The sequence below is a fragment of the Neolamprologus multifasciatus genome, chromosome 1 (assembly GCF_963576455.1).
Source record: "Neolamprologus multifasciatus chromosome 1, fNeoMul1.2, whole genome shotgun sequence".
Lineage (NCBI taxonomy): Eukaryota > Metazoa > Chordata > Actinopteri > Cichliformes > Cichlidae > Neolamprologus > Neolamprologus multifasciatus.
This window is the reverse complement of record NC_140439.1, coordinates 37,763,223-37,769,362: the sequence shown is the minus strand read 5'-3', so window position 1 is coordinate 37,769,362 and position 6,140 is coordinate 37,763,223.

Genomic DNA, 6,140 nt, shown 5'->3' with positions numbered 1-6,140 from the left:
TAACAAAATAACAGAATTAATGATGGCTTACCTATTACTAGTTTGTGTTATTATGAGTTATTTATAAGGACTATAAGGACAAACTTTTACAGTGACAACATTTTTTCTTCTAGTTCACTATGATTCTGTTTCTTTACTGGAAATAAATATTCCTGTCTGAAATGTCATTAGTGTGTTTAATGAAGAAGGTGGTTTCTCCCTTGTTTGCTCTTAAGTGCTTGCTTTAGTTGTCTTTTCTTCTTATTGTTTGGTTTGTTGATAAAACAACCAGATTTATTGTTTCTTACTGAACTGTGTAATTTCCTCTGCAGCCTCGGAGGAGCTGAAGTGTTGGCTATTGAATGTCCATCCAAAGCTCACAGCAGTTTGTCATTTGTTTTCTTTGAGCCTGAAATCACTCACACCCCCTCAGTGATCCATAAAACCCCACGCTCTTGACAAAAGCCAAACGCCTGGCTCAGCAGAAAGCCAAGACCCTGTAAAGATCCAAATCTGAGACCCCCACGTCTCTGCACAGAAAACACAGAGCCTCCCTGCTCTTTGTAACCTGACCGAACTGCTAAACTTCAGGGGGTTTAAACTAACTAAATCTGGACCGAGCTCAGGGTGGGGGGCCACAGGGTCAGTTTGGTGGTGAAATCTGTGGGCAGGATGAAGCTGTGTGGACATGACGGTGCAGGAACAGCCACAAAAGAACCAGGTTATCAGAAAAGAGCCCGGACAGAGCCGAGGTAGAGCCGGGACACCAGAGTTATAACAGTTTTGTTCCCTGTTGTTATTTTATATTTCATTTTCAGTACAATTTAGTTTCAGTTATTTTTCAGTTCTTCTAGTTTTTTAATCATGAGCTGTATATTTAACTAGGAAATGCTGAATATGGACTTTACTATATGAACACAGAACTTTAAAGGCAAGATACTCAAAGTCATGAACAAATTCTTTACCAAAACCACCAAACGGACTAAAATTAGAACATTTTTTTATTTGAGTTTGACACAATATCTTTGTGTCCATGTATCCATCCTCATCTGCTTATCAAATTCAGGGTTGTGGGGTGAGGTGGAGGCGCATGGACCCTATTCCAGCTGCCACAGGCCGAGAGGTGTGGTACACCCTGTACAGGTCACCAGTCTGTCGGAGAGATAGCTTTTAATCTATTTTTTTTGTCAGTTTTTACTGAGGTTGAGTGAACTATAATGAATAATAGAACGAACTATGCTTGGATAAGAATTATCATAGAAAAAAATAAACTTTTAACCTGACCTTGAATAGTTTTGGAGACCTCAGCCTGTTGACTTAACGAGTCCCTTCCTCCTTTTGACCACTAGGTGTCAGTGTCTGCCTGCAGGTCACGGGTTTGTCTCACAGCTGGGTTTCCTCTGCACACTCACACTAAAATAACTGACAGAAATATATATTTGTATAATTTAGACTTTCACTTGCAGGATGAATTTGTAAATGTGATGCATTAACAGGTCAGAGATGGAAAATCCACACGAGGAGGCACCGCGTCGAGGCATCGAGGTTACACTCCCCAAAAGTCTGATGATCAGTGAGGGAAAAGTTGTTCCTATCTCCAGAAGACAGATACAAACATTAACCATGGCTTCATAGTTTTCCAAGATAACGGCTTCAAATGCATAATAGGATTAAAAGATTGTTATTGTTTGTTTTTCCTCCCTTGGTTGCTAAGACTTTGCAGGACATTTCTTGAAAAGCCAGAAATCTTTGCAGACATCTCACCATGTGGCTGCTCCTCATAAATTGTTGCATATGTTCATAAAAGTGGATGCGTAGAGTTGTGGGTCACACATTTGCTTAACAAGCGTCCCTGGTTTGATCTCGGCAGGAGACACAAGTCCCTCAGGATTGGACTCATTTCATTCAGATCTGCCTGCTGTGGTGACCCTTTGTGTAAAAAGTAACTTTAATTAAACTGTATACAAACATTTAACATGCAGATGTAAAGTGAGCATAGACTGCATGTGAAAGATGGACGTGTCTTCCATTTCTGCAAAATGACGCCAGCGCACAACTGTCCAAATCATGCATTCTTTCTAATCTCCAACAGGGGGCGAATCCTCTGGTTGCACAGAGTGACTGCTTGAGAAAACGACCCTCAGCTCCTTCCCTCACTCACACTTTCCTGATAACTATATATATATATGCTAATATTTACACTTAAGAGAAAAAAACTCACGCTGACGTTTGATTGAGGGTTTATGTGTCTGATCTGTTTGTTGTTGAACAGCTATGAATGAAGTATTTTTGGACGCAGCTGCACACTTTTGTTCGGGAAGACTGTGGAGCTCGAGGCTGACGTTGTTTCTGCTGTTCTGTGGTGGAAAAGTCGACGAGGGCAGCTCAAGTAAGAGAAGCAGGTCTCATTATGAGGCAGGCTGACCATCAGCACAGCCTGCAGCCTGCAGAAGTTTCATCATGAGTCTCTTTGACAGTTTCAACAACAGCTGCACGTCATCGCCTCCACAAAGAGGCCTGTTGGAATAGCCTGCAGTAGTTTTAGTCACTTTGAGTTAAACATGGAGTAGGCACCATGTTTTAGGTGTCAGTGGACAAAAAAAACACAGCAATTTCTCAGCATGCTGTTAAGGAAGTAGTGGGAGAAGGAACTACACTTCTGCACCTCCTTGTGACTGTGTTCGTGCTTTAGAAAATCTCACCTGTGACTGGAGACTTTGGTTAGTCGCTGTTGTTTGAAGCAGGATAAAGAAGGTCTGCATAGAACGATGCGATGGCATGCACGTCTAGAACAGAGAGCTGCAGGATCTACTTTCAGTAGAGTTTTCTGTATTTCTGAGGGACACGTTTACACGATCCACCATCTGAAGACTTGATCTGAACCCCTGAACAGTTTGAACTCTGTCAGCCAGATGTGATACTGTGAAATGGAACAATATGAGTTGGTCTCTTTGTTGTAAAGCACCAGATTTTTAAAAAATAATCATTCTTGTATTTGGATGATTGTTTGCTGCACTCCAATTTTCATTCTTTCATTTCTTCCCCTTCTTTGTGGCTTTTAGCCTGTCAGTAGGGTCATGCAAAAACTGCATGGTCAAATGTAACTGAACCACCTTTGCCGTTATTAACAGGTGCATGTGCAAGAAAGACTTTTGGACTGTTATATATTTTTCGCTGACTGGTCTTGGTGACGTCTGCGCTCTCTGCTCTGGCGTTCTTTGCTGTTCTGCTGCTCCGTGCTGTCTAAATCTCATTGCTCCTCTAAACAAAGGAAGTTTGGTGGAGTTACATCCTGCTGTTTGTCACAGCTGCTGGTGTCCCCAGTTTAAGGTTTCCTTCAGTATCTGTACCTGCAGCACTGGGTTTAGGCAACAATCAGATGGATCTGTCACTCCCATTTCTTGTAAAGGACTCCTTCACGTTTAACCTCACTGGTTAAACGTGTTTTCTTCAGGATGCAGGGTTAAAGATGTGAAAGGCGAATGTTTGAACCCAAATCACCTTTTTTTGAAAAAAACAAAACAAAACAAAACGTAGATTTCAAGGACATCTTGTGCATAACTTGCCAGAAGCATCTTAGGGTGCACTCACACTAGGTTCTGTGTCCTTATCCTATTAGAAGTGAATTAGAAAGGGACGCCTATAAAGCACAGTTAGGTCAATAAGTTTATGCATACTTAATCATCACCAGCAATCGCAGTACAGGCGTACCACCTCGACTTCTGACCTGTGGTATGAAGCGACCATATGCAAACACAAACATGCTTGTGGATGGTACGGCACACCTGATACGAGCGCACCCGACGCCCCGCAATAGAGGTTTGTTTGCTAAAAGCAACCTTCAGACTTTACATCAGAACCTTCCCTACAGAAACATTACGTAATGCGTGCGATTCATAATACAGAATGCATCTGGTCATCGTTTGATAGGTTGCAACATCACCGGCTGGTGTTGTGACAAAATTAGTCTGTGGTGGCAAAATAAGCAAACCGCAGGGAGACTTTTCTGCAAGGTTGTAGTAACCTTCTAGAACGACATAAATACTGTGCAAACCCGTCGTTTTTATATAACTGGCTGGGAAAATGGGAAGGTGCTGTGATTTATTGAAACATGCACGAAACATACACGGAGATACACATCTCACAAGCTTAGAAGTTAAAATTTGACATGATCACCTTTCAGCAGCTTTCTATCATTTCTTTAAGTATCTTCAGGCTTTTTGAAGAACACGAAACAGCCTTTTGTTCTCCATCAGGATGATCCCACACTGCTTCAGCCATGTTGACGTCCGGCCTCTGGGGAAGTCAATCCATGACTGATGTGCGTTTCCATCCAGGTGAACTTTTACTGTACTGGCAGCGTGTTTGGGATCATTGTCCTGCTAAAAAATGAAGCTGCTCCAAATCAGATGCTTTCCAGATGCTCTTGCACGGTGGATCGAATCGGACTTTTCTGCATTCATAATTTCACCAATTTTGACAAGATCTCCAACGTGAACCATGACGCAGCCTCCGCAGTGTAAAGCGGGCAAAATAAAAAACGTATGTAAGTCCTTATAAACTCCAGTTATCTGCACTCAAACGCTTTATTCAGACAGTTCTGTTTGATGATCAGTGACAGCACATCATCAATAAGTATCGATGTTAGAAGAGCCGTCAAAAGAGCATATGTTAGCCCCAAGCTCACACTCAGAAACGTGTTCCCGCAATCTTTATATGTTCATGTGCATGTAGGCAAATTACAGCTAGTTTCTGGTATATTTGCACTGCGTGTTTCTAAAAACCAGGTCATGTGTGTTTAATATTGAATTTCTGACTCCTGCTGCACTGCCTGTGTGAGGAGCTTTATCAAAGTGAAATCAGCGTAAAAGGCATCGTGTTTCCTCTCTCCTCAACCTGAGGTGACCTGAAATGAAGAAGAGCTGACATCCTCTGCTGAAGCAAAGGATGTGACTCCTTCTTGCGCTGCTGCTGCTGTCATTTGTGTCCTCCGGTCTTGTCTGAGCAGTGTTACACCTCCTCAGCTCCAAATGTCATCATGGTGCGATAACGCCTGAAATATTAAAGAGACGAGCGCTCAGGCTGCTGCACAGAAACTCATGACTAAAGCATTAAGGGCTGCTTCTGATCTCTCTGTGCACGTCTGCTGCATGAGGCAACACGCTGCAACTCACTGTGCACGTATGTGTGGATCCAAAGAGGAAGATGAAGAGGAAAGAAGAGCATGGAGGAGAGGATAAAAAGTTACATAAAAGAAGGTAAATGAGTGAAACAAAGGGGGAGATGGAGAAGAGACACGGGAGACAAACTGCAGAAGCAAAGGTGAGAGAAAGAGAGCACGGGGGAGGAAAGGAAATAAGGAAGAGAGAAGTGAAAAATACAAAGAGGTACAAAGTGGAAATGAAGTAGGAAAGGAAAGGAAAGAAAAGAAAAGGAAAGGAATGGAAAGGAAATAAGGAAGGGAGGAGTGGAAAATACAAGTGGAAATGAAGTAGGAAAGGAAAGGAAATAAGGAAGGGAGGAGTAAAAAATACAAAGAGGTACAAAGTGGGAAGGAAGCAGGAAAGGAAAGACAAGGAAAGGAAATAAGGAAGAGAGGAGTGAAAAATACAAAGAGGTACAAAGTGGGAAGGAAGTAGGAAAGAAAAGGAAATAAGGAAGAGAGAAGTGGAAAATACAAAGAGGTACAAAGTGGGAAGGAAGTAGGAAAGGAAAGGAAATAAGGAAGAGAGAAGTGGAAAATACAAAGAGGTACGAAGTGGGAAGGAAGTAGGAAAGGAAAGGAAATAAGGAAGGGAGGAGTGAAAAATACAAAGAGGTACAAAGTGGAAATGAAGTAGGAAAGGAAAGGAAATAAGGAAGAGAGGAGTGAAAAATACAAAGAGGTACAAAGTGGAAATGAAGTAGGAAAGGAAAGGAAAGAAAAGGAATGGAAAGGAAATAAGGAAGAGAGGAGTGGAAAATACAAGTGGAAATGAAGTAGGAAAGGAAAGGAAATAAGGAAGGGAGGAGTGAAAAATACAAAGGTACAAAGTGGGAAGGAAGTAGGAAAGAAAAGGAAAGAAAAGGAAAGGAATGAAATGGAAAGGAAATAAGGAAGGGAGGAGTGAAAAATACAAAGAGATACAAAGTGGAAATGAAGTAGGAAAGGAAAGGAAATA